Genomic DNA, 21,040 nt, shown 5'->3' with positions numbered 1-21,040 from the left:
AAGTTTTCTTGGGATTCTCAGCATAAGCTTTGGCTTATCTTGCTGGGTATTCTACAGCAGCCTTTTGACAAGAATATATGGATTAATTTTCTGTGAACCATAACACAGCATGTGTCATCTCTTTTGTCAAGACAGATGCAGTTTTCGATTTAGTTGTTAGTAGTTATTTATCTGTTTCAAAGACAAGTAATTGCCCCTTTCCCCTTGCACAATTCAACTCAATTTAATGTGTAAACTCAATTCATGGAGCTTAGTAGAAACTGTTTTCCCTGCTGCCAGCACTGCCTGTTTTTCTTTCTGTGTGGGTTTTCTGCTGGGAGGTGAGTGGAGCTGGTTTGCAGCAGGGCAGGAAGCAGCAGAGGTAAGGAATGCCTTCCCCTTTGGGGGCAGTGGGCTGCCAGGTTCCTTAGGACAAAACTTAATGAAGCTGTGGCTTTCAGAAAGGTGAGGAAGAGAGGCAAGGTAATGTCTCTCTTCTGCAACTGATGGATTGCAGATCTTTTTGTGTCATCTGTCCTTTGATTTGAACAGTTGTGAACCAGCTCACATGCACTGTCATTTTTTGCTGGGTAATTAGGTGACAGGCAAGTGGAGCTTCCCAGAGTCCTAAAGACTGAGAATTAGAGAAGAGCCAAGCCTAACATAAGGGGTGGACTAAACAACTTACATTTCAAACACTTCTTATGATTTATGCAGCAGAAATAAAGTACTACTTCAGTAACATGAATTCAGAAAAATAAAGTAATAACTGAATGTTGAAGGTACTGTAACTTAATTTATTGAAACTGTCCTTTTCTTTCTAAGTTTTCCCTATGAAGAAAGTGAGAGGTCAGGAAGTTTTAAGTTCAAATTCTTTAGCATCTGCACTGTGAGATCTCATGTAGTTTATAACACTGGATTTTACTTTCAGGAGAAGTGAGCAGGGGTATGTGAGTACCACCAAAACTTAAGTACATAAAAAACATTGGAATTAAGATCCATGAGAGCAATTTCTATCTAAACTGAATATTTCTGTTTTCACAGTATTGCTTGTTTTGTTCTCTGTATCAGCTCGTTTCTGTATGAAAAGGTTTCACTGTTCTATAATGGATTATAATGACTTTTTAATACCACAATTCAGCAGCAGATGTTTTTGCTGTCAGGGTAACTACATTCATTTTCACGTGTTAATGCAGTGGCTCTTCATTTCTGTTACTAGTGAGACACAGAGCCTTCTGCTTTCCCTCTGTGGGATGTTACTATTTCTGTCTCTGTTGTGACAGCTTTGCTTTTAATTGCTTGAAACTGCCACGTTTAAGTTTCTAGTTAATAACTTCAGATTTTCAGGTATGTTTGTGAGTTTGTTTCTTTCAAGTTTAGGGAGTACATTTCTCCATCTGTTGGGTTTTTTTGGTTTGCTATCCATGTATTTAAACATCTTCTATTGCTATAAGACATGAATCAAGAAGAAGACAGCAGTGAATAAGGGTAGTTATGTTAGAGATTAAGCAGCTTTAGCATTTATTGTTTCATCTGTCAGAAGCAGTGATGCAGCTTTTTGTGGTTCAGCACATGCTGGAAGGGGTGACCTGTCCTCCAGAGAACCCAAACCTCCTGTTCATGCTCAGGGCAAGGGCCAGGGGTTATTTACAGTCCTGAAAGTGACCCATCTTTGAATTTCCTTTGTCTGGCAACTACTTGTTCCTTTTTGGCTTCCTCGGTGGAAATGATTTATTTCCACTTTATAGTGCAGTTCTGTACATTTATCTTTAGGAGGGGTGTCCATCAGCTTATGAGAGGTAGCAGGAATTTCTTTAAATACAGAAAATATTAATACAAAATTAATGAGAGTTAAAATCTGACTGAACTTTTTTGCTACAATATTCAGAGCTGACTGTAAACTTTATTGCAGTGCTGCACCAAGTGTGTTATTTGGATACATTTTCAAGGTTGAGTGACAAATGCTACTAGAACTAAAAGGCAACTCAGGGATTATCATTGAATTTAGTTAATTTATTTCCTGTCTGGGACACAGCAATTAAATTAGTTGTGATGACAGGATGGCATGGTAAAACTGAGTGAATGGACTGCAGCAGGTAATGCATGCCAGTGGGCAGGATGTATTAAATCAGAGATTAAAGCTGGACTGAAACTGAACATTTTGCAAAATGTAGATTTTGATAGATGAGATCTTTATAAATATGACTTAATGGAGCTGCTTGTGGTAACTTTAAAAAAAATTGCTTAATTTTATGTGTGTGTCACCGAGTTCTGCAACTGGGTTGCCATGGCAGTGAGAGGTGCTTGCACCACTTGGGTCTTAGTGGAGAAAAAGAAATCATACAAGTGCAGATGGGATGTGGAAGGGTTTTTCAGTTTGTTTTTCAGCCTGGGCAGGGTGTTTGTACAGTCCCTTGTTTGCTCTCAGCAGTGTTTGTGCAGGAGAAGGCTCTGTGCTCAAGTGGGTAACAAGGGCCAGGTGGTGCGGCTTGAGAGGGAGGGAGGGTTTGCCCTTTGGGTTGGCTTCGTCTGTGCTAGAAACCTGTGATCAAGGTCTAATTCTTTTTAATTAATAGTAAGTTTTTAATGGATTTGTCTGTCACAGAGATGTGGAGTTGCTGTCCTGGCCAGTAATGAACTCATGTGTTTTGTACATGTAGCTCTGAGCTGATCTGGGCTGCTGCAGGTTCAGTCGCTGCTGGTGAGGCCTCAGGAAAGAGAAGGGAAGAGGAAGGAGGTTTCCTGTGGGGGTGTGTTTGTGGTGTGTTGTCAGTTCAGTCTTGCTCTGAGGCCTCAGCCCCAGCTGAATGTTTCCATTTGTGATGTGGAGCACAAACCCCTTCCAAAATAAACACACATTTCCACCCTTAGGGGAAAGGTATGTGGCTGCTGCTGGAGTCCAGGGCTAGGAAATGCTCCCTCACACAGCTCTTGCATCCACTGAAACAAATTATTTTTCTGTTTAAACAATGATCCAACCCTTTAAGTCTTCTCTACATAACAGCTCCTTCAGTTTCTATTTTTTTTTCCCTGCAGCATTGTTTGCCTGAGTATTTTTGTGAGGCTGGATCTTTTATAAATACCCTGTTGGCAACAATTCTAGGGAATGTGTGAAAGGAAGAAAGATTGGAGGGCTGATAAAGACCTGAAATGTTTCTCAATTACTTGAAAACAAATGAAAGTAGTCTTCCTGTTCAGCTTGAGAGAAGCACTGCAGAATTAGATGAGGTGGGAAATGAGCAGGTTTTTATTGCACATTCAAGTTGTTGTTCTTTTATGGTAATTTTTTTGAGAGCAGGACTGTTGAGCACAAGCTATTAGTGTTTATTTTACATATGTAAACTCTTGCCAGTTTATGTGCACTTGATCAAGAAACTTTGTGTAAAAAGGCTTTTCTAATGAAAACATTCAGCTGTAATTGTGAATTCTATTCTGCATGTAAAGGGTCACCAGTATGGGAATGGCTGTTATTTAATAACTACAGGGGCTTTAAGGGAGCTGTGCTTGTCATGAATATTATCAGGGTGTGTTTTGCTGCCTGCTTCTCTTCTAGCCATCCTCCTGCAGGTTTAGTCAGCACAGGTGATCAGTTCCTTGCCTGCTTCACTCCCACCTCAGCTGAATGCATTTGTCTAAAGCTGATATAAAATAGCTCAAGTGGTTTGTTACTCAAACATCCACCCTGGTAATTGAAAGGCAAAGTATCCATCCAACCCTCCAGCATTATCTGCAATAAAGGTAAGTGCTAAATATGTAAACAGGGAAGTAAAAACAGTCAAGTGTATATACCACAGTTAGTCTAACATAGAAAGTATTTTGGTAAATATGTTAGCTGGAAAATATTTTTATCCTTTTACTGTACAGCAGAGATGGCCAATCTGCCTCCATGATCCTTGTAGGCATGTTCATGGAGCAGGAAGGGAGAGGTGGGTTTTCCAAGGGGAAAATGGGAATTTCAGCTCACTGCTGGGGGATGATGAAGCAGGATTGCAGAAACTGGAGTGGCTGCAGTGATCCTGGGATCCAGCAGCCTGTCCAGCAGTGCCCATCCTCTGTTCCAGTGGTGCAGTGGCTCCTGAGCTGAGCATCATTCCCTTCCATCTGTGGTCTGTTGTGGAGCTGTCCCCTCCCCCAGGCTGTCTGGGCTGTGTGCCCTGGGACTCCTCAGAGTGTGATGATTTTAATATGCAGCTTGCAGAGTCAGGGAGGTTGTCTGCAGACTGGGAGATGATTCTGCCAAGGTTTATGCATTAATACGTTTTATTTTGGGGGACTGCACAGGAAACATTTAACAGTTTAACATTTAACCCAGTGGTTGCTGGGTAAACCACTGTGGTGTCACAAATGTTGGCATACATCCTTCAGGTTATCTGTTATCCCACAAGCAGTGCTGTATATTTTACCTGGAGGAGCATGGCCCACTCTATTAGAAAGGGGAGTTAAAAGGAAAAAAAGAATGGATGAAAATATCTGACATCTCATCCTCTGCTCTGGCATTTCTGTTGGGATGACAGGAGTAGCAGCATACCTGTTTCCAAAGCTGGGTTATTTTCATTTCCAAACCAGCCATATAGATTATTGCATATTTCAAAATTGATTCTCTACTTACCCTGCCCAAATGGGCTGTTAGAATGTTCTCTGCCTGTGCTTGTGTGTGTGTGTCAATCACCTTCCTGTAACCTCCATTCTCATACAGAATTGAAGTTTGTGTATATTGACAATGTGCTCCTTCTGGCTGTGGTAGATGTTACTGATGTTTAGTGGTAGTTCCGTAGGAAAAAAGAGATAATGAAACTTTTTAGAGAATCTCATCAGGACTTTAAGTAGAATTATGACAGTGTGTAACACAATCAGTCTTTTTTAAAAAGAAAAGTCTTGAGTTTTTCTGGTTCGTGTCATATTACTGTAGGAACCAGCAGAGGCTTTTTCCATAAGATTAGAAAATGTGTTCCAGCCTACAAATCAGGTATGATTTACAACAGATTTACAACCTCTGACTCATTTGAGTATTTATAGCTTGTGCTTGAATATCTGCCTCTGTCATCTTGTTAGTTAAGTGCTGTGTTTGTACTGAACTGCTGCACATTGTAGTGACAAAATGTGCCATAAATCATCATTGCAGAAGGAGGGGGAGCACTGCAATAAGTTCTTCAATTAGATCTTAATATGCAGTCACTTGATAACTTAATGATAACCTGTGGCCATACGTTAAGGCTTTGTAACACAAAAATGTTTTCTTTTTGATAAACGTTATCAGGGGGTGTTTTGCTATTATAAGTATCTTTAAACAAACATGAATTTGTTCATAAAACCCACTGAGATATCACTTCTCTGATAGAGCAGTAATTACCATTTTACAGCCTGCACAGAGTAGAGGATGGAGGTAATTTGTGAGTCCAGTACTGGGTGAAGAGAGGTAGAAAATACAGAAAGATTGGAGCAGACAAGAGGAGGAATTTTGCATAGTCAAGGAGACAAAGCAAGAAGGGTGAGCTGTGAGAGATGGAGTTAAATACTAGAGAAAGAAACTTTGGTTTCATACCTGCTTTTCTTTCAAGTGGAGTGACTGTGACAGGCAGTAGTTCAGTGATATTTAATAGGCTCTTTGCTCTCACAAGTACAAGAAATGTTCTGAATATCTTGGAAGCTGTAGATTCCACAGTTTTCAAAGAAATGCTCTTCTCAGACAGCAACACACCAAAACAATTAGTACAGGATTTTGGGAAAAACATTTCTCTCTTAAAGAAAAACAGACAAACTTATAACTGGTGTTATTTGAAAATAAAAGAGTAACCATGAAATATATTATTTCTAATGTGCTCCAAGCCTGAGCTGGATTTACAGGGCCTTCAGTTTAATGTCCTTTTCTGAAGTTGCTGGTGCCTTGCTCCAGTAAAGCACCTCCAGGCCTGGTCAGTGCTTGTCTTGTCAGCTTTGCAGATTCCTCATCTGGGAATGGAAAAGTAGGTTAAGGGCTCAAGTAGATACATGTGGTGCTCCTCAGGTACTTTTTATTCTCCTTAGGGATGGTCTGTTGTAGTTCACTGTTACACAGATTCAGGCATGTGCTCATAATATAAATACAGACAGATATTTCTTTTTCTGTTTCCTCAGTTAGGAATGATATGGGTTTATCAGGTTGAGGATGGCTAGAGCCTGACCTGTAAATAGTTAGCTGTAGAATTAGATAGAAATGGAGCTTTCCAACACAAGACACTTTTCAAATGCTCTAGCTTGTAAGGGTTGATGCCCTGCTTGAAGGCAGCAGGACAACATGTGCATAATCAGATTTCTCTTTACACTGGCCATTGTCAAATGCATTTGTAGCCTAGGACATTGTCTCCAAGACAGAGTAGGCACAGACAGGACAACTCTAGCTAGGCTTTTCTACTCTAGACTAATTGTCAGGATGCCCCTCAGTGGGAAGTGCTCTCAGATAAATCCCACTTTGCTTGCTCAGCAACAAAACCACCCATACAGTCATTGACAACTGGATATTTTAGAAGATAAATTTTAACCCAGCTGCACAGTGGTAATGGTGTTGCTTATGATCAAACTGCACGCTGGGTTATGGGTGTTTATCTGCCCACAGAGGGTGCTCTGCTGTTCCCCAGCACAGTGTGTGGAGTATGTGGGCTGTGAAATGGTCAAACTGCTCCTCTTTTGGCATTGCAGCACCTCAGACATTGGCAGATGCTCTATTCTTCTGTCAATCTGCTTACAAAATAAGTGTTTTCCAATTATAAATAAAATGTTGTGTGATATTTGCCCTCCATCAGAGCATATATGCCCCAGTATTCCCTTTGTAAGATGCCACTTTTGTATTACTGATAGCACCAAACACCCATCCCACATCTCCCCCCCACCCAGCAGAGTCTGAGATTTGTTTCCTTGGAAGTGACTTTATAGCACAGCTCACCTGTTCATCAGCATGCTTCTTTCTCCCTTTACTCTCTGAACTAAAGTCTGTTTCTCACTTTTATTCATCTTTCAAAGAAACATGTCCACAAAGACAGTTTTTTCTCTGTCTTGAGGCCTGGCTCACGCAGGTTTTCATGGAGAGGGCAGCTAACAGTTTCCCATGAAAAAATGACCTATCATCTTTGATTTATCTGCAGTGTGCTGACCACTTTCCATTATTAGATTATCATCTTGCTACCTGGAGGAGGCTTGTAAGGCATATAAATATAATGTTGATAAGATCTGCACACTGTGAGCTGAAGGAGAGGTTCATCAGGAAATGTATTGGCTCACTTTGGTAATGATTGTTTTGAGATACATGCCGGGTTTCTAAGGTTACCTGATCCCTTCCTAGGGAAGGATGAAATCCACTTTGAACTGTAACAGTAGTGCTTGCTCCTGGAATAGTTACTGTGCAAATGCTGAAGAGGATTATCCTGGGAAAAGGAAGGGAATGAAAACGTGGTTTTGATTCTTTTACACTGTGTGTGAAGCGTTTGGCCTGAGGGACCTTGTGTTCTCTTGTTGACTGTCTGGTGTTGACATTCCTCTACTCTGAGAACCCTTGGCTTCCCTGTGTTTTGTTAGATTATTTTAATGTTTTTCCTGAGTTGTTAAAGGTGGTAGCCCATACTTTACAAATCCTACAGGACTACTTAAAATGTCTGTTTAACCAGCTCACATTCTGGTTAATGCTCTGAAGCTTCTGCCCAGGTGTGCATGGTGCACCTGATCCTTCAGGTTATTCCTGAACTGGTTCAGGCAGTGCAGAGTGCATTAGCATCCAGGGAGGAGGTGATTCTCCCTGCAGGCATCCTGCCCCTGTGGGGTGGCAGCAGTGGCTCATGCTCAGCTCTCTTGTGGGACCTGTGTTTAACAGCGAATGCCTCGGGTGCTCCTCAGCTGCCCCAGGCATGGCACCCTCTGTTATTATTGCCCTGAACTTGTGACTCAGGCTCCTGGTGGCCTCTTCCCATGCTAACAGAAGTTGTCCTCTGTTTTATCATAGTCTCCTGAGGGCCTATCTCCTGTTACCAGGATGCTCTTAATATTTCAGGCATGGTTTCTGATTTGGGTGTTGTTGCTGTCTTTTTTTTATCAGATTTTATGAAGCCAGCCAGACTTTTCAACTTAAGGAGGCCAGACAGGCTCTCATGAACTTTTGGAAGCACATGAGTTACTCACCTAGAGAACTGATGATTCTTCAACTCCATTAAAAATTCAAATGCCACCTTGAGGTCTTACTATCACAGGGTTAGATACATCCCTTAAGATGAGCAAAAAGGATGGTCTTAACTCCTCTCCCCTCTCTGACAGGCCCAACAGATGTTCCTGAAAGATGTTTTGATTTGGAAAGACATCTTCATATTCAGCCTAAAAGTCCTTCCTATTACTTAAGCCCTTTCTTTGTTGGCTGCTTGGCCCAGGAGAGCTGATCTTCCCTTCCACTGCAGAGACCTTTTTGTGTCTCCTGTTTTTTACTTAACAGCTCAGGCAGTTTTCCTTTGTGCTAGTGTTTCCAAACCATAATAATTCATGTTTTTCTTCTTTGGAAGTCCTTCCAGTTAGTGCAGAATTGTTTTTTAAATTCAATATCTGTATGTGGTTTAGCCCCAGGCAGGAGCTCAGTCCCTCACTCACTCCCCCCTGGCAGGATGCCGAGAGAATTGAAGGAATAAAAGTGAGAAAACTCGTGGGTTGAGATAAAAATAGTTTAATAAGTAAAGCAAAAGTCACACACACAGGCAAAGCAAAACAGGGAGTTGATTCCCCACTTTCCATGGCAGACAGGTGTTCAGCCATCCCTGACAGCAGGGCTTCATCACAGGGAACACAAACACCATCACTCCAAACATCCCCATCTTTCTCCTTCTCCCCCTGCTTTATATGGTGATCATGGCACCATCTGGAGTGGAATATTCCCTGGGGTCAGCTGGAAGTGTCCCCTCCCAGCTCCTCGTGTCCCCCCAGCCTCCTGGCAGGCAGCGTGGGGTGAGGAGCAGAGCAGGCCTTGGCTCTCTGTGAGTAATGAAAACACCAAATCCAAACCACAGCCCCACAGCAGCTACTGTAAGAAAATGAATTCTGTCCCAGCCAAAACCAGCACACTGTCATTGGAGAGTTAAGTAGCCTTTGAGTTAATCTGTGCACAGTAACCTGCTGCTGTTTACAAATAAAACCTAAGGCTGATTTATTTTCTGTGCCTTCCAGGCTCACTCCTTTGCACAGCTCTGTAATCCAGGCTGTTCAGAGCAGTGCTAATTCTTTCACTTTTCTCTCCCTAAACTCAGCTTGCTGTGAGAAGATTTATCCCAAGTTTCTGATACCTTATTCTTTAAAGACCTCGCTTTGAAAATGTGCAGTTTCTTCTTCACTCCCCATTTCTCCTGTTCAGTCATTTCCCATTTTCCCTCTGCAGGTAGTCCCCTCAAGTATACATTTAAATATATTCCTTGCTTTAATTTCCTCAAAGTTTGCAGTTGTTTAGGCTTGGTTGACAAACCATGAGAACCTTCCTGCAGGTGCTGGGGATGTCAGGCTGTCCTGTCCTGCACTGGCAGCTCTTTCCTGCTGTGCATTTCAGCACCTAGCATTTCCTTTCTCAACAGGAGAAAGTCTTCAGAGTGAAACAGGAAGAAAATAAAGTGCTCAGTGCCACCTTTCTGGCATAGGCTCCATCATAATTCATATCTTGCTACAGCTTCCATATCTTGCTGCCAGTTTCCAAGAGTAATAATTTAATTTTTTCCTTTGTTGCATAGTTATGTCTAATCTTGTCCAGTGATCACTGTGAGAAATCAAATGAGAGGTCACCTTCATCCTCCTCAGTTGTTCAGCTCTTCCTTCTCAGGAAACATCTGTGGAAGACTGTGATTTGGTGCCTTATTATGGCTATTATGACTTTAAAAAAATTCTAATTCTAAATTAAAATCTGTGGATAACAACTTAGATATGTAATAACACACCTAAATCCATAATCCCATTTTACTGATACCTGGCATATAGGTGGGATGTTGAAGCTCATCTTGTTCCTCCCCAAGGCTGTCACAGCCTTAGCTCACATCTGCTGGAGATTCAGGGAGTGTTTTAATCCTCATTGACCATTTCTTTTAAAGGCAGTGCTGCCTTTCCTCTGGGTGTTGAGCTGAGCTGGTGCTCGGGGCTGACATCATTGTCACCCTGTGGCCAGTGGCAGATGTGACAGCTCCTTGTGCTCCCTCTGCTGTCACCAGCTGCCTCCTCAGCACAAACACAGCTTCTTCCTGAAAACTAAATAATGGATAAAACAGAATCATGTGCTTTGTAATTCTGAGAAGTGATTATTGTTAAATAGCCCCTGGTTCTGCCCAAAGTGTCTTGGTGTGTTAGGAGTTATAGTCAGTGTCATGGGGACAACACAAACACCATCAGCTGGCAAATTTAACTTTTTATTTACATGGAGCAACTGGAAGCATCTTAGATTTGCCTCCCAATTGCCAGTCCTCCAAAGTGCAAGAATCTACTTTAAAAAACAAACGTAATAATGCATTGTTAGATAGATCTGCAAAGCCATTGAAGGGCTGTTATTTTTGTGCCCTGCCTAGGCAGACAGGGTGTTTTCCTCTTGGGTGGCAGTTGTCTTTACTGCAAATGAAACTCTCTGGAAACTGGACACACTCATTGAAAGTGTGGAATTCACCCATAGTGTGAGGGGAGGAAGAACCTTTGGTTGTCACTTCTTAAACCAAGCTGTATTTCTTCTTAAAATGCTGGTGTTACTTCTTTTAGCTAAGTCTAAGCCCATTTCTATGAAATAACTGTGTGTAATGCATGTGGACTAATTAGGTATTCCTTCCTAGTGAGGGGAAGACATGTGTCTAAAATAAACTGAGCAGAATTTTTGAATTAAAATGAAGTAATAATATTAAGTTATTATTAGTAATCTTTATTAAAACATCTTTAATTTCTTTTAACATTCATGTAATAGAATCTGATTTACTGGGAGTGGCATTTAATTAATTTAATTCAATTTAGAGAGTTAACTCTATTACATATTAGTACAGAAAATTACCTCTGAACAGTCATTTCTCACTGGTGACATGCAATAAGTTAATTTAGCTCGGAGTTCGTTTGGGTGCATTGTGAGTTCTTGGTGAAAGTTGCTATGGTGACAGCTGGATCACCCAGGGCTGTCACTGGGACAAGAACCCTGCTGCAAACACGGGATGGATCCTCTGGGCCTCTCCTTCCTGCTCAGGGTGGGTGCTGGAATCCCAGGAACAGCTTCCCTGGGTCCTGCACAATGTGCTCAGCAAATCAACTCACTTTGGGTTTCCTTTGGTTCCACCTTATCTGCAGGGAAATGATTGCTGGCTGAATCCCCATCAGGGTTTAGCTGCTTTTCTTAAAGAAATTCTCCTGAAGAACCTGAATAGGAGAAGGTCTGGAACTGCTTTCTTCACGTTTTTGAATAATTTAAATCCTGATTTTCATATTATGCACAATGGCACTGGAGACATAAAAAATCTGTTCAGCTTAAACTGAATTAATGAAGAGTTTGCTTCAGATTTGGTATTGAATCAAAAATGAAGAGTTTGCTTCAGACTCTCCAGGTCTGACTGTCAGATAGGGAGTTCCAAACAAAAACCTTCCAGGAAAGAGGCCAGCATTGAGAAGCTCATTCAGAAAAACACTATTGCATATGAAATGTCATGTTTAGGTTTAAAAGGAAGTATTAAAAAATCTGAAATAGAATTTTTAAGTTCAGTGTATTTTCTTCCTCCCTCCCCACTGCAGGACTTAAACATTCATTTGTTTTATCTCTAGAACACAACTTTAATTTGGTTTAGCTGAATAAAGGGATCACCCTTCATTTTGGTCTTCAGGTTCTTCACAGCTGCTCCTTTCTGAAGGCAAGAATGTCATTTTTACGTCTTTCAAATGCTAAGAACTGCATCCAAAGAAGGATGTAGAACCCCAAACAGGTTCTTATGATAGAAAATCTGTGAAATTTTGGAAGTACAGTCCCCTAAAGTGATAATGATGTCCCTGTGGGTTCTGTATGTTAAAGACCAACTTGCTCAAAACTACAATTTTCAAAGTGATTTGGTGAAATATAAATGAACACATGTTCAGTTATCCTAATAAGGACACAAGTTTTTAACATCTAAGGCCAAAATATTTCAGGTTTACCTTTGATTGAGTTGGCTCCATGCACAATTTCTCAGGGTGATGCTGGCTGGAACTTGGAATAAATCCACACTGCCCAGGAATGAGGGAATCTGGTCCATGCTGGACACTCTGTTGGCTCTGCTTCAGTTTCTCCTGCTGATTGATTTAAAATGATAACTCAGATAACTCTACACTATCTTTAGAGCTGTAGTATAAACATATTAAGTCTTCTTTTGAGATAGAATGTGAACTGGAAGGGTTATGCCAGAATTGCAGAGGCCTGGTTGCTCACAAATTCGTTGCTATTTTAGTGTCACACATAAAATATTCATTTGGTACCATAAATGTCCATGACAGGAGGGCCAAGGCTTTGTGTTTGCACAAGCCTTTAGTCAGTGTGACATGTGTGCCCAGTCCCATGATTCCAGCAGCACAGCAGTGTCAGGCAGCATTACCCTTCCTAGCTGAGCAGCAGCCCTGTCACCTGCAGGCAGCCACAGCGTGCTTCCCTGGGCATGTCTGAGAGGAGGTTTCTCCTCCAAAGCAGAAATGGAATACCTGGAGGAGCTCTGTTTCTGGTTTTCAGGAGAAAAACGTGTCTGTGTGTAGTGATGTGATGTGTCTGGGCTGTTGGGCCCAGAGTGTTCACACTCTCCAGACCTGGGGCTCCCTGGACACTGATTTTGGGCACTCAAAATCATACAGCTCAGAGCTGTCCTGCACACATTGATCTCTGTATCCACGTTAGGATATTGATCCATAAATACACACTGGCAATTTCCAGGCATTCCAGAAAACAACCAGAGAGCCCTTACCTTCTTTCCAGCTCAGATATCAAAACACAGTGGAAAATGAGGTTTTACCTGCTCTAGCATGAGTGCTTAGTATTTGCAGTTGTTCTGAGTGGGATGACAGCACTGACTATGCCCTGGGACACCCTGAAACTCCAGGAACATCCACCCTGCATGGACAGACTGTGGGTACAGCACAAATCCCAAGTGTGATACAATCTGTGCACTGTGTGCCAGCACTGAGTGATTTCTGTAGAGGCAAACCCAGATAGAAATGATGGGGATATGGAATATCTTTACAGTACCCAACCACACCTGGATGAAACTGGAAGTGTTTACACTGGGATTCACTCTTCAAGCCCCAGCTGAAGAGTGGGCTGTACCTGTAGATCCATCACTGTTCAAGGTGAAGGAAATTTCAGGCTCTTGTATCCAGTAAATCAGTGGATACTGAGGCTATCCTCATTTTCAATTTCTTAGGAATGTGCTATTTACTGGGATTTTGCATATTTATCCGTTTGTGTGTGTGGTTTAACAACTGAGTTTCTGCTGTAAAGAATATTTACTCCTCAGTCTGTGCCTGGAAGTGATCTGTGGAAAGGAGGAAGAACACGTCTGGTGGGATGGCTGTGCCATTTGCAAATTTGTTTTTAAAAAATTCTTTTGCATACAGTAAAAACTGTGGAAAACATTGCCTAATGAGATTAAATGCACACAGTTTAAAATGGAAGGATTCACTTCCTGGGTCTGTCCAGACTTCTGTGGCTCTGTATGAAGTTATTTAATCTGTTATTATATGCTTGAATTTTCCCACTGGCACTTGTGGTGATGATAGTGTTGGTTTTGTGCAATTTAACTTTAAACTGTTTCCTGTCTTCTCTGACTCTTTTATTGTGTAGTTCCTGCTGTGGGTACCTTGCCTGGAGCAACAGTGAGGAGGGTTTGGAGGGTGAGATGGAGATGGAAGGGGGGAGCACATGCCCGTGGCTGCCTCCTGCCATCCTCTGCTGTGTTCCTGAATCGTTGGCATTGTGTTTGTGATGCTCTCATGTCCACTTGGTGGGGTAGAACTTGCTATGTGTCCCCAGTGGGTCTTTATACAATTAGTTGGTGGAGTTCAGATGTTCCTAAAGACTCTGGGAAGGAATACAAGATGTGAATTCTCTGTGAAGAGTTCTGAACATTCTGTAGGAAAGTCTTATAAAACCTGAATATATTCTGCCAGCATTTCTAATCACTTGCTGTGAGAATCCCTCTCTTAATTCCGAGCTGCCCTCTCACTTAAATTTTACAGTAGTAATTTCCTGCACCAGTTAATTTGTCTCAGCAATGACACTTATCTCCCTCCTGTCCTTTTCAGACAGTTGTTAATGCTGTTGTTTTTTAAAGTTATTAATATGAGTGATTAAAAACTTCTAATAGCTTCATTATTTTCCTTTAGAATAGCCAAGTCCTCTTTCTAAGGACAGTGTATTGCCCTGCTCTGGAAGTGGGAATTGTGTTTGCAGGAGTCTGAATTCCAAGTTAAATGTGTGATGTGTTAAAAGAAATACACCTGATGCCAGAGACTTTGGGACAGAGAGCAGCTTCTAGTTAGGTGAATTTATTTATTTATCTGTTGCTTTCCAAGGGGTAGCATTTGGGCAGGTCTGTGTGCAGAGAGATGTACATGATTAATGCTGGTATTGGAGTTGCCAGCGCCTGCCCGTTGGAGAACTCTCGCTTGAGAGGAAACAGATGAATTGTTAAGTCTTGAAAGTTACCATCTGTTATCAGTTCACGTCCTGCAGGAATGCAGCTCTGTGAATTTAACTATTCCTTTGCCCACAGTCCTGCTTCCTCGCTCGGGCTGCTGAGTTTGAGGCCTGATGTGTACGGTCCAATTTGTGCTCATCAATTAACTGATGGCAAACCCCATGTGTGTGCACTCAGAGCTTTCAATAAACATGAGGGAGTTTGGCTTGCAGTGGGAGAGCATCATATTTGCTTTGGATTATCAATCTATTGTTGATGACAACCTATCAACCTAATTAGCTGTACCATTTTTAATGGCACAACTAATTAATTGTGAATTTAAAATTAAAATTATGATCAGTGCTAACATGGAGGAAAGCAGTGAGGAAAATATCAAAACTGTTAAAAATACAAGTATTCTTCACAAGATTGCTGCATGTGACACCAACCTGAATAATGTAGAATAGGATTTAAAAAAAAACTTAAAAATACATGTTGAGTCACCCAAAACAGGTTTTGTATCTTTCTGTCAAAAGAAGTATTTGTCACCCTCTCTGCTGACAGATCTGAAAGAAAAAAATGTAGATGCTGTTCCAGAAAGGGAAACAAAATCTTGTGTCTGAGCTCTGAAGTAATCAAGAATCTATGTTTTTGTTAGGAGCATCTCCAGCTCTTAAGAAAAAAGTTCAGTTTGTGAATAGAGTTGGGCTCTGACCCTTTGCTGCACAGAAGTTCTGCCTCAGGGTGGGCTCTGCTGGGCTTACACAGAGGATTTGCCACAGTGGCAAAGGGATAAAATGTCACTCAGGATTGATACAATTTCAAATTTACATTGTGAAGAACAAAATGGAGAGGATCTGCAAGGGCTGGTGAAGAAAGTCTGCATCTGAAACTGATTTAAAACCCAGCAGAAGCTGGGGGGAGTGCTGTGACTATCAACCTGAGATAAAAAGGATTTCTTTGTCATGGCTGAGGGAAGTGAGAGAACTGAGTAAGATGGATTTGGAGCTCTGTTTTACATGTAGAGTGGTAGAAAATGTGCTCTAAAGGTTCTTGAGAGGTCATTTATTCCATCCTCTTGCCCTGAGACAAGATCACCAAATCTATATCATGTCTGCAGATAATCCTTAATCATCCTTATTGTTGGAAATGTAAGTCTAAATCTCCCTGACTGCCATTTAAACCCAGCAAGTCTTGTCTTATTCACTGTGGGTGGAGCAAATTATTTTGTCCTCTTTCTTTGTATTTTTTCTTAGTTTGTGTTCCCAGTTTCTTGTAGACTGACTGCTCCCTTACCTCTGCCTGCTGTGGTAGTTCCCATTTCCAGATTGCCATTTCCTTTGTGCCTTTTTCAGGTGCTCCAGCTCCATCTGGGAGAGATGCTCAGCTGTGGGTGCAAGCTGGGAAGGCTTTGTGATGCCAGGTTCCAGTAGATGGGTTGCTGGGTGTTTATCCCATTCCACCACTTGGCTTTTTCTTCTTGATTATCTTTTCCTCCTCTTTGGTTTGTGATCTGCTAAAACATTGTTTCTTTTTCTGCAGAACTGCTGTGGGGTGAGTTGTTTGCTGTTCTGCATTTAATTCCTCATGCCTAATGACATGACTTTCCTTATTGAATTGTAGCAGCTCTGTCACATCACTTCTCCAGTTCCTCTCTGCTGAGCTCTGATCCTGTCACACAGTGATCTGACCACCCCCATCTTCCTTCTCCTATCTTGGTGTCATTTGCAGATTTAATAAGGATATTCTCTAGTCCATCATCCAGCTGTTAACGAAATATTGAACAGCGTAGGCTCGGATCAAGTCCCCGTGGAATCTCTTCTGAAACATATTCTGTTTTGACAGCAAGCCATTGATTCTCCCAGAGAACATTTCAACCAATTTTACATTTTGCTCACATTTCCCCACTTTGCTTATGACAATATCAAGTAAGAATGTCATTTCAGCAGCTATTACATAGTTAAGATATATAGAGTGAGCTTTGGCTGGTGGGACATGGGTGGGAAATGTGAGCAAACAGACAGAACTTGTTTAAACTGAGGTGAATGACTGGGTCTGAGGGGAGGAAGGAACAAAGGAGTGGCTGGGTAGGAGCCAGGGGTCAGCTGGATTTGTGGATACATTCCTTTAGAGTCAAAATGGAGGTGGGGAATGAAGTCTTCAATGCTTCTCTATTTCATACCTTTGCATAAAGCCAGCAGTTAAGAAGGTAAGACCTTCTTTGTTGAGAAATCCTAATAACTGATTTAGAAGTTTTCCATGAACTTTGCAGTTTCCTATTAATTCCTCCTCTGACTTCCAGCTGGCTGTCAAAAAAAGAAATCAAGTTCTGTGTAGAAGGTCCAAGTTGGGAGAAGTGAGAAGTCTGTTGTGAGAAGTGGGTTATAGATGAGATTTTAGAACTGAGGTGGTGAAAGACTAAGGAAAGAAATGTTGTAAAAGAGAAGAAAGTGGAGAAGAAATGTCTGGAAGAGGAAGCAGAAGAAGCTGCACCATGGTCAGCTGTGAGAGGGGAAATGAAGTTAAACCAGGAAAAGACTTTATTTGTTCTGAGATTAGATAAATGATATCATCAGGAATTGGCCCAAAGTCAAGGCATTTCTTTAAATAAATGGTGACAAGCTCTAAAGCCACAATAACACGTGTATTTTTACTTTAATCACTCAGTGTGGGCTTTGATGTCAAACAGCAGTTTCTGGTTACATTATTAAAGCCATTATAAGTTTTAGGATTATCTTGGTGTTAGAATGCAGGGGTTTTCCCTCAGAAGTTCATGATTTTGGGGGAAGGGATTATCCAGGCAGAAAATTTGGCATTTTTTGTGTAAAAACGTTAGAAGTGGGTTTTATGCAATAGTTCTGAGCACCTTTGCTGTTGCCAGCAGATGTCACTGTGGATAGCAAATCCCAGCACTTAGGAGACAAAGGAGGTAATTTGCTAAATGAAAATTCAGCCTTTGAAAGTAGATTTGAGGGGGTAGGGGTGGGGGCAAGAATATTTTCCCTCAACAGACTTGTGTGAGCAAATAAAAATGTGTTTCTCACTAATGAAGACTTGTGGTTTTGCCCACTCTAACGCTGTGTTTTGTGGCTGTCTCCACCCGACTTGGGTAAGTTCCTGGCGCTGTGTTTGACCTCGGAGGGGCTGTCTGTGGGATTGTGCTTCTCAGCTTCATTTGGAAAGCCTTTTGGAGGGAGCTTTAACCAGCAGTGGATGTGCTGCAGTGTGTGTGTGTGTGTGTGTGTGTGTGTGTGTGCAGGGAACTGGCCGTGGAGGAAGTGGCTTCATTAAGTTTGATTTGGAGGGGGGGAAGAAGATGGGGAAAAAAATTGCCCATATGATTGGCTGGGAGAATAGCTCTGAATTATGGGATCCATCTGTTTCCTGTAATGAATTCATAAACCCATCAAACAATGACCTGAACGAATTGCTGAAGGAAAAAAATAATACACTGGCATGATATGTTTAACGCAGTGAGGCATTGGCATTGTATAATCAAAAATTCTCCTCACATCCAGCACTTTGTAATGGAGCTGCTGTGTTTAATAGAAGCTGTAAATAAATCCTGTCACAGTAGCAGCCAAGAATGCATTTCTGGGTTTAACTGTTTCTCTTCTGGAATGTCTGGTCCTCAAAGGCTATAGAAATGCAAGTTTTATAGAGCTGGAGTGGGGGATTCTGAAATACAGGGAAATGTTAATGAGGTGAATGAAAGGAAAAAGCTGCCATAAATCAGTATTATGTGGCTTAACCAGTTTCTTTCATTTATGCATGTTCTTTCCTTATGTCATAGAAATGTACTTAAAAGCTATTGTTGTAATTGAAATCTGTTAGACTGATCCTATTCATTATATTAATAAAATCCACCTACAATTGCTCGTAACACTTTTTTATGCAGTTGGGATTCCCGAGATTGTAATCATCAAAAAGCATATGGAGTAATTATTGGATTTGTTTGGGTAAAATTGGATTAAGAAGTTTAGATACCATTAAGTACTGATAATTATTACAAGCAAGCTCATTGTTTAGTGTATGTACAGCTCGGAATGGAGAGTAAGCAGATACCCATCACAAACATCTTAAGAGCGAGCAATCTCAAGGCTTTCATTTTACGCCTTTAATTGTATTTTTGCAAGAGGCTTTCCACTTAAATGTTTTTGCTTTAGCTCTTTAATCACGTGCTGGTTATGAAAATCACCGGGTGTTAAATCCTTTCCCCCACACGATTTAAACACCATTTTTTTGCATTCAGGCAAATGTAGCCATAAAGCTGTGTTTGAATTCTGGTCTCCAGCAGCTGCCCACGTGCCATTAGCCGTGCCAGCGGATTCCTTGCAGGTGAAAGGGTGCTCAGGCTGCTCCTGGGGGCTGCCAGGGCTCTCTGTGCATTTGCAGCTCCTTGGGGATGATGAAAGGCAGAGCTGCCAGTGCCCAGGAGCTGCCTGAGAGAGGCTCCTGCTGCTCTGTCTTTGTGCCCTGCCTGGGAAAGCCCTTTGCACCCTGTGTGTTCTGCAAGGGACACCCATCGTGGCAGGGGCAGCCCTGCAGGGAGTGGAACAGCTAAAGGCTTTATAAAGATGCTGTTATTGCCAATACCACACAGCAATTTGTAATTAGGACATCCAGGGCAGACACTTGGAACATTTGGTATTTCTCACAGTGCATATCAAGTGAAAATTGCTGGTTAAACATTGCTGAGGATGACTTTTAGAACACAGTCCTATTGTCTTTGTAATATATATTCTCTAAGTACTGTTGCTGTGTTTGAAGTGTAAATTCCAGCCTGGTATGAAGCTGGAATTTAGGGCTCAAGCCCATTCATGTGATGTTGTTCACTCTTCTTGCTTTATTCCCTGTCATTGGTGTAATTAAACAGTTCTTTTCCAGCTATCATGATTTGTAGACATAGTATTCTTGCAAGAGCTTCCATTTAAGTACTCTTCAAAGAGATTTTGATGTACAAAATAAAAATTACTTTGCTTTGTGTTGATTAGAGAAAAAACAGTAGCATGAATATGCAGAAGTATTATAATTCTAAAGTACAGTGATATTTTGATTTTCTTTGTTCTTTTCTCTCATCTGTGATTCCGATATGTAGAGAGAACATTGCCCTAACGCTGAAAAAATGGGTTTTTCTGGCTTCACCTTTGTGATGAAACACCTTTGTTAGTTTATATTAAAGTGAAAAGTGTTGTCTATTCTATGACTTGCATTAGTGATTTTTAAAAAATGAATATATCTGTATACACACCTCTTTGGAAGTATCAGATGTGATTTATAGATACACAATATTGAGAATATAACGGTTTGTAAAAAGCTGCCTGTCTTCCTCTCTAAAATATGTATCCAATTAATTAATATTCCTCATGAAAATCTTGGGGCCAAATCCCAGCTCTGCTGGCATCGTGCCAGTGAGTGGTTTCCATTCTCTTGTCCTTTTCCTCCTGTTCCCTGGCATTCCCTCTCATCTGCTGGCACCAGGGGGTGTGTGCCTGCTCTGTCAGCTGAGCTGGAGAACCTCCCTGGCTGCCATGGTGGGTTATTTTTGGTTGATCAGCCTGTGTCTGCAGTGCTCTGGGTGAACCTTGTGGTAAATGACTTTGCAGAAATCCTGAGTCCTTCAGATCTCCCTGTTTGTAAATGTTGGAGTCTCTGTGATGGTAGTGGTAGTAGAGGTAAATGCTTACATTGCTGTAACAGTAGTAGCAAAAGCAATAGGAGCTAAAATTAACCCATTACAATGAAGTCAGACTTATTTTCTATCATGTGAACAACAGATCTATTTGTATTGTGGAAATATAAAAACAGAATAGTTTTCACATACATATTGAATATGCAGATTTGGTATTTGAAAATAATTATTCTGCATTCCACGACATTTTCTATCTACATTTTAAATTTCAAAGTAAGGATAAACAGTTTGTTTCCAAACGTGATTGTGTATTTTGAAAAGCTAAGGAAGGTTTATTATCTGCTTTTCCAGGTATTAGTGGTACTTCAAAATTTTTAATATACTTAGAGTTCCTTTTTTGTTCAGACAGAATCACAGGAGAAATTATTTAGGCTTCCAAAACAAACTTCTTGGAGAAGTGCTGATGGTTCTGTCAGACTTTCTGGCATATTTTTGCTTGGTCAAACCCCTGCTTGCTTTTGAACCCACCCTCAGCATTCCCTTGGTGCTTTCAGTGCTGCAGCTGTAGAAGTTGTTCATTTTCCTCGGTGTGTCAGAGCCTGGAGAGAGGCTGAGTGTGGGTTTATAGTGTCTGTGACAGAGTTCAGGCAACATCTGAACAGCGTTCTTGGGCACGAGCTGTGACTCCTGGGGAGGGTCCTGTGCAGGGCCAGCACCTGGGTGCTGATCCTTGTGTGTCCCTTCCCACTCAGCATATTCTGTGACTGAATGAGCTGGAGCAGTGCTTGGTTCT

General features: G+C 41.4%; 1 protein-coding gene across 12 annotated transcripts in view; it reads left to right on the top strand.

The window, feature by feature from the left end:
• The window catches only part of TNRC6C (trinucleotide repeat containing adaptor 6C), a 95,290-nt gene that overhangs the window by 21,310 nt on the left and 52,940 nt on the right, over positions 1-21,040 (top strand). The gene's annotated exons all lie outside the window — the stretch shown is intronic.

Source organism: Parus major, chromosome 18, assembly GCF_001522545.3.
Source record: "Parus major isolate Abel chromosome 18, Parus_major1.1, whole genome shotgun sequence".
Classification (NCBI taxonomy): Eukaryota; Metazoa; Chordata; class Aves; order Passeriformes; family Paridae; genus Parus; species Parus major.
Note: the sequence above shows the minus strand (reverse complement) of the source record. Positions and strands in the feature narration are given on the sequence as shown.